The sequence below is a fragment of the Octodon degus genome, unplaced genomic scaffold (assembly GCF_000260255.1).
Source record: "Octodon degus isolate 3935 unplaced genomic scaffold, OctDeg1.0 scaffold00124, whole genome shotgun sequence".
In the NCBI taxonomy this organism is placed as follows: Eukaryota; Metazoa; Chordata; class Mammalia; order Rodentia; family Octodontidae; genus Octodon; species Octodon degus.
The window spans coordinates 7,414,358-7,422,679 of record NW_004524700.1 but is presented as its reverse complement, the minus strand read 5'-3'; the positions used below and the strand labels follow the sequence as shown (position 1 = coordinate 7,422,679).

The 8,322-nt window shown below is 38.4% G+C and overlaps 1 protein-coding gene across 2 annotated transcripts in view; it reads right to left on the bottom strand.

Annotated features, from left to right (window-relative positions):
* The window catches only part of Tnfaip8 (TNF alpha induced protein 8), a 140,199-nt gene that overhangs the window by 10,736 nt on the left and 121,141 nt on the right, over positions 1-8,322 (bottom strand). The window lies entirely within an intron of this gene.

Here is an 8,322-nt window from a genome sequence, read left to right as displayed (position 1 = left end):
TTTTTTTTTTTTCTTGCCATACCAGGAACTGAATCTATAAAGCGCTGAGCTACATCTTAATCACTTTATTTTCTTAACCTTGAGACAGGATCTCATTAAGTTGCCCAGGATGGCCTTAAATTTATGATCCTCCTTTCTCAGCATCACAGGTTACTGGTACTACATGTGTGTACCACCACATCTAGCTGAATTCATTGCTTTTATATGCTACTCATACGGCATGACTTTTATTTAGTATTTCATGTTGCAGTGCTGGGGATTTAATCCAGGGCATTGCACATATTAGGCAAGCACTCTACTGCTGATTCTGAGTTCACTGTTTTCTGTCATTTTTAAACACTGTCTGAAAATTTTGTCCAAAAGCTTATACTGGGCTAACAAAACCTCTCTTGGCCACCTCAGAATCCCAGGAACCCCAAGTCTGCATTAAATTACCTGAGCATTCTCAGAGTCCCCTCAGTCAGCAAACTCTTCAGGATTAGGGAGCAGGTGTTAGTGCGGCATTCCAGGGCCCACAGTGGTGCTGAGTACATATTAGGTATTCAATCATCATTTCTTGAGTTACATAAATAACTCATCATAGATGTGACTCTCATGTTGACAGGGACAAAAAATGCATTGATGAGTAGCTACTCCATCATTATTTTACATATTTGTTTCCAGTTAAAAACAAACAATTCCATGAATTTCAGACACCCTATTCTGTGGTCTTTGCTGGGGCCATAAGGGAAAAACGATAATGGTATCTAGCCTCCAAAGACAGCTTCGAAGAGCTATGTACCCCAGAAGTCACACTCTTGGATAGTTCCTTCTATATTAAACTCATGTTTTTCCTGTGTGCTGGAAAAATTTAATTCAGGAACTGATATTCAAACTCTGCCCATTCCAAAGAAAGGATGGACAACTAGACCCTGGGAGATAACTGCTAAGACCTTGGAATATCCTGCTGTATAATAATGTGTCTGTATAACTAGCACCATGAGTCAGGCTGCATAACTTAAGCTAACAATGTGGTTTATGGTAAACAGTTCTGTCTACCTGGGGCCAAGGGACATTCTGTCTCTGACTTAAAACAGGGCTGGAAACCGAGTAATGAAGATCAGTCATGTGGGTGTTGCATACTTCAGTAAGCACGCTGGACACAAAGGGTCAGATGAGTTTCTTAGTTGGTAATATTTTGTATAGTCTGTCATGCATTATGTTGGGAACACTAAGTGCTGTCAGTAAAATTCTACTGGACAAGGCCAACTATGACCTGCACTTGGCTCTCCTGGACTCTGCTCAGTGCATCTTCTTCCCTTGTTGACTGTATCCTTTCACTATAATAAGCCAAAACTGTTAATTATTCTTTGGAGCACTGTGAGTTCTGGAGAATCAGCCACCTGGAGGATGTTTTGGGCAGCCCCACACAGCTTGCAATTTGCTTTGACCAGTATAATGATGCAGAAAAGTCTATTCAGGGCATGAACCTTAAGAATGCCCAGGAGGCAGTTAGGTTCTTGCACTTTTGAACTCCTTAGTAAGAAGATAGTGCAGACCATGGAAGTGAAGAGGTCCAGTTGTTACAAGTATCCTCAGAAAAGTTTCAGAAGATTCCAGTCCTAGCCACCATCCAACTGTAACCAGAGAGCTTCCAAGTTCGAGTGGCCTTGCTTAGTGTGCAGGAGGTTCTGGGTGCAATCTCCAGGGTGTTTAAAAATATAAAGTTTCTAACAAATCATTACTTGCATACTTTTTAGGAAATGGATATTATTACATTAAAAAAAATCTTAGTTAACCTTGAGTCATTTGTAGGAAAGTGGATGCACTTTGAGAACATAATGCAAAAGCAGACACACAAATATTACATGGACCATATTTATGAGTCCATGAGTAAAATATTACATTAAATATTACATGGTTTTCTCCATATGAAAAGCCCAAAATACAAAGAGTAAAAAGATAGTAAGAACTAGGAAGATGGATGTTTTTCAAATAGGAATGAGATCAAGGATGGAAAGGGGAGGGAATGGGGAAGAAAAAAGGAATTAAAATGTTTTGTACATGAACCAACTCCCTACAAGGAATGTAAACATTGTGTACCACACACATGTACTAATAAAAATGTACCTTGCTGTTATATTCATTCGTGAGGTACGCTTAAAGGCTAGGGGCATGTGGGTGTAGCTTAATGAGTATGTGCCCAGCACACATGTAATTCTAGCTTCAATCCACATCCTCAAAAGAGAGAACTGCTTAGCTGGGCCTATTCACCCCTGGGATGGTGAGGGAAAACCAATGGTTAGTGTTTTTAATCGCTGAATGCTGGGGTGGTTTGTTTTGCTGGAATGGATCGCTAAAGTCAGCAGGGATGCTAAAATAATTTAAGGGACTTCCTTTTCTTCTGAACAATTTCTTCCCAATTCACAGTATGTACTGTACATTTTGGATCTTATTTACTTGTCCAATTTCTCACACTAGTGAGTCTGATTTATTTCACTTATAAATATGGTCTTGAGTAGCATCCATTTACCTATAAAAGTATCCAGTTTATCCTTCCTTATGGTTGAGTGTACTCCATCATATTAAAAAAAAAAAAAAAAGCACATCTTTTTTATCTACTCCCTAGTTGCTGGGCATTGGGGTTAAGATTGAGCTATTTTTTTTATGGCCAGCTCAGCCCACCATGGGGGAGGGGCTGGCATGGCATGTGGTGCCAGTGATCAAACTGCAGTCCCTGCACTTGCCTAAGCTTACCTAAGCAGGCACTTTAAACTGCTGAGCTATCTTGCCAGTCCAGCTATTACAAAGTCTGCTTTTTAAAAAATCACACTGTGATGGGAGAAAGGGGAAAGGAAAAAGGGAAAAAGAAAAAATACAAGATAGGTAAAATAATTAGTTAGCTTTTCCTAGTTAATTAAAAGGAAAGTTTTGTGCTAATATTGTGTGTACCTGTATCTATATGAATAACTGGTGCACAGACAAAATATGCATTGTATTAAATTACCATAACTATCCTAGTCTGTTCTGAAACTCAGTATTATCTTTCTCTTTAAATTAAAAAAATTATTGGTTTTTAATTATGCAGTTAATAAAATTATTTGCTAACAATTAGCTTTTCATTATTACTAAATATTTTTGTAAGTCTATTTATATTGTCTAAACTATACCTTAAATGTCAGAAGTAAAATAATGTAAGAGATTATATGTAAGTGTCAGAAACCATTACTTTCAACAACTCAACCCAAAAGTATTTTCCTAAACCAAAAGCCAAAGCCAGTATTTCAAAGGAACTAGGATTTAATAAAATTCTCTCTCTCTGCTGAAGTTTGTGGCTTATGGTCTTTTAGGCTCAGGCTTACTTTCATTGATTCCTTGGAAACAAAGAAAGGAATTAAGAATTTTATTCTTAAAATGAGAAGCTGAAGAAGCTGATTTTAAGGAAATTTGAAAGATGGGGAAGAGAGCACCCTGCTCAGGAAGGAGTTACAAACACAGGTTTCCTCAGGCCTTAGCAGTGCTGTTCCCAGCGGGGTTCTACCAGTCACCCTGCAGTGAGTACCCCAGAGCTGGAGATGCCAAACCTCTGACAGAGGTGCTGGAAACCGTGGACTGTTTCCATCTTAGGATGCCCCTGTGCAAGTGTCAGCGAGGACTTCAGCAGGATAAAATCGGATTCCTCACTCATGGAAAAACACACGGACTCTGAGATTAAAGAACAGCAGTAACGCTGGGACCTTTATCTGTCAGTGTCCCCTTCCAGGATGATAAATGTCTTCCAGAGTTTTATAAATCCTCTAGCAAGTATTTGCCATTCTGAAAACAAGAAGTCTTAGAAAAGGACAATACAAGATGATGACAGGTCATTTAGGCTGGAACGTGTTACCCTGATTAATAAAAGTCCATTTCCAGGAAAACGAGACCTGGGCACTCATAAAACATCAATCGCCCCACATGATGGTAATAATAAGGATATTTATGCTTTTTACTTTCACGCCCATGCCTATACTCACATATAGAAATTTTTAAAGATGATTTATTCTATCTGTAAACTTTTAAATGGAAAAACCAAAGTGTAGTGAATACTGCCTTAGATCATTCTACAAATCAAAATTCATACTTTTAAAAATCAAATACTTTCCATGTTTTAAGAATAAAGCCCAAGTTCCTGATCAGTCACCTGATTTCCAGAAGGCAAAAATACAGTTATCCAGCTAGTAGTGGGGAAGCAGAGAACTCCCTTGGCCACCCAGGAAGAAAAATACAAGAAGGCTTTATCCACTGGCTGCTTTATCTTACAACGATCTCATGGAAACTCAGTGGATACAGAACACGCTGCTCTATGCTTGAAGAATATTTTCCAAAGCACAGATGTTTTTCTCTTCACTGTGAACGCTGGATGACTTTCCATATTCTCTTTCAGTGTTGAGCCTACAGTACTTTTGGAGTGACTTGTTGCCTATAACTTGGGGGTGACATTCATTGTTAAGTGGAAAATATATCTTTAGTGAGACAGAAATGAATCAAAATTGCACAGAAATGTTTCCACTTTGGGAGTTTCCCTGAGATGAAATGTCTCTCCAGTTCTGGCCAAAGAAAAGCCAGGATGCAGTTACCTGAGTGAAAGGGACAAGGCATTTTCAACATAGTACTTCATGCTGATGGTCAGATGTGACTAAAAACACATATGGCTTTTTTTCTTGTATCATTTTGGAAACAAAAAGTTGACTCATTTTTCTAGTTAGTGCTTCAACATTTTCTTCAGGACGTTTCTATAGTCCTTATGTGAATTACAGGAAATTATTTCAAAGCTAGGATAAAGCTTTATTGATCATAAACAGCAGAGTATTTAAATCAGTTTTGAGTTTAGAAGTTTCATGCCCAGGAATGCAAATGCATTCAGCCACTTTAAATAATACAAGTATGGAAATACAAGACTGCCACAAATTTTAAATATAATTTCTATTAATGTGCTAATTCATTTCATTTTATCGGAACATCTTAATTTCCTAGTAGCACTTAATGTTACACTACAATATTTTCATTGTAGGGATGAACATATTCATCTTTCATTTATTGTCAAGGTTAATGTGCTAGATTATACCGTTTCATAATCTCTCAAGTATGTCAAAGATAAACTAAAATTTTTTGTATTTTAATTTTTCTTCTTTGATACAGGGTCTCGCTATGCAGTTCTGACTCATAGTGATTCTCTTATTTAGGCTTCACCAGTGCTGGGATTACAGGTGTGTAACACCATGCTCAGTTTCATGTGCGGCACAGCATGCAGTACCGAAGATCGAACTTAGGACCTTGTGCTTGCCAGGCAGATGCTTCAACTGCTGAGCTACCTCCCTAGCCCCTAAATTTTTTTATAAAGAAATCCAACCAACTTGAGATGTACAGCCTAAAAAATGTCCTATTTTAAACTCTGGGTGGACAGGGATCCATCAGGAAGTTTAAGCTGTGTGTGTGTATGTAACATGTATTTATGTAGTAGGGGAAAAAGAACTTTGCAGCTAAGTGTGAATGACATTATATAAAGAAGCAGTCTTTCTATATTATTGAAGTTTCTAACCATGTTTTTCTTTTAAACTAACTTTGAGTTGTGTTTGAAAGGTCTAAAATCAGAAAAACCAAGGCTTTCTTGTTCAAAGGCTTTCTACCCCTGGACCTGAAGGAAAATGTGAAGCTCTGAACTGCTCTTGCTCCGTGAACACACGGTTGCCCCTCCTCAGACACGCAGAGCACTCAGGCCTCCGCTGGGGCTGCTGAGGGAAGGGGACATGCTGCACCTCCTCAATGAGGCTCAGAGGCAGCCTTAGGAAGAGCACCTGGAGCTTAATTTTCTCAAGGGACAATCTCAGTCACAAGACACCTTCAAATTAGAAGCCACCTTGAAAACGCTTCTGTTTGAAACCAGGTCAGATCTGTAGTGATTCAAACACTATCATTTTGTTGTCTGAAAAACATTTTAGAAGATCTAAGTAATGGTTACTATTCTCTAAGCCAAGAGTGTTACTGGAATTATCTTTAACTATACTATATTTAAATAAAGTTTTATTGATATTCTGATTGTGGTACTTACTAGCTGTTTGATTTCAAGAAAATTTTTTAATTTCTCTTATTTTACTTTCATAATCTATAACATAATGAAAGTTATGGCAGGGATTAAGTGAATTGGACTTGCACATAATAACTACTTTATAAATATTCATTGTCAACATAGTTATCATCCACTTATTAACTCATAAGTTTTAACAAAACATCATCAGCACAAAATTAATAAAATAATTTGAACATAATTCTGGGGTTCTGTATCAGTAGAGTCAATTCCACTATGAACTGAAAATATTAAAAAAAAAAAAAAGTGGAGCTGGATAGGAAGTTCAGGAGTACAGTGCCTATACTGCACCCACAAGGTCTTGGGTTCAGTAACCAGCTCCCCTCTATCCCCCAAAAAAGTGTCTGTGCTAACAACACAAACTTGTTTTCTGTCATTATCCCATCAACAACAGTGTAACTATTGCCATCACTATTCTCTTGCTTGGTGGCAATTCTGTAAGCGAAGTAAGGCAAAGATGCCATTGTAGCTGGCATTTTTTAATCTCCAATTTTCTTTTTTTTTCTTTTCTTTTTTTTTTTTGGTGCAGAGGACTGAATCCAGGGCTTCCAGCTCGGTAGGCAAGTATTCTACTGCTGAGCCAAATCTCCAGCCTCTCCAGTTTTCTTTTTTTTTTTCTTTTTTGTATTTAGGACAGGGTCTACAGGGTCTCACTGTATAGATCGGACTGGCAGTGATCCTCTTGTATATAGCCTCCCAAGTGCTGGGATTACAGGTGCGCACCACCGCACCCAATCTCAATCGCCTTCTCAGTGCACCCCAGGGGTGGGGCTGGCACAGCAGGCCCGGGGATTGAACTCCTGGCCCCTGTGTCTGCCTAAGCAGGCGCTTTAATCCACTGAGCTGTTTGGCCGGCCCTATCTCCAGTTTTCAAGGCTGATTATTTTATTTTCCAGCAGGCTCCTATGTCCACAGAAGCACGGTAGCATTTATCCTGTGTTAGGTATTATAAATAATCTATAAATGGCTAAAAGACTATAGGACAGTGGTGAGAAACATACCGCATGCATGCCACAGCAGGCTGTTTATCACTGAAAGCTCTAAAAGGTTCACCATCACTGCTTTAGGAAAAGGTAGCCTAACATGTAAATACTACCATTCAGACAAGGGATTTGAGTACCCATAGATCTTGCTATCTTCAGAGTCCTAGAACCAATCGCTATAGATTCAGATGGGACTGTGCTCCTCCTTGCCTCCCAAAAAATTAAGGTTCCTTCTGTTGCCCTAAGCACATCTGATTGTTAGCCATCAGGTACAACAATTTCACCCCAATGTGCTGGGCAGATCTAAATTTCTTTTGACTTGGTTCTGCACATAGCTAAATACAAGCAAGAAACTCCTTTACCAACTGCCCAGAAACTTCGCCTTCTTTACTTCCGAGAGATACAGTACCGGACAGAATGGATGAAATCCATAGTTTGCATCTGATCACACTCTCAGCTTTTCCTTAGGAGGAAAAAAGTGGTCAAAGGTTGCTGAACCCCATTCATGTGTGACTTGGTATGTTATGAGGCTCAAGGGACCAACTCTGTCGTCATTATGCTACTGTTTCAAAATTCTAACAATCACTTACTGACTTTACAAAGTACAAATATTAATATTAGGTCTAACTGTAGTGTCAGGATTTAATATCAAACATGGAGACACTTTTTGCCCTTACTACTCATCTTAGCCAAGCAAATGAGGGTCCTTGAGAAACTGACCACCCCTCTCTGGGCTGTGATCTTAAAGCAGAATCTCAACTTCTGGAATTTTCATTTATGGGATCTTTTATGGTAAGCTATATTTTAATGTCAGTTTACTGAAGGCAGGTAAATTTAACATCAGAGAGTACTCTTAATCATTGACACAGTGACAATGCGGACATTTAGTGCTGGTAGTAGATGGATCTGTTACTTCCTATATGATATATGGTCAGCAATTTTCCATTTCTTTTCTTTTTCTTTTTTTTGGTGGTACTGGGGATTGAACTCAGGACCCTGTGCTTGCCACACAAGCACTTATTCTACTGAGCTATCTCCCTGGGCCTCATTTCTTTTTTATAACAATAAGCAAATGCCCTTTATTCACACACCAAAAGTTACACAGAAAAAATACTGAAGTGGCTTAAAATGTAAATATTCTTTGGTTTACTCATTAAACAGCAAATAACAAAATACCAAAACCTTGCTAAATATAAAAGTGGCATTCTTTATTTATCAAACCTTTCAAAAAAAAAA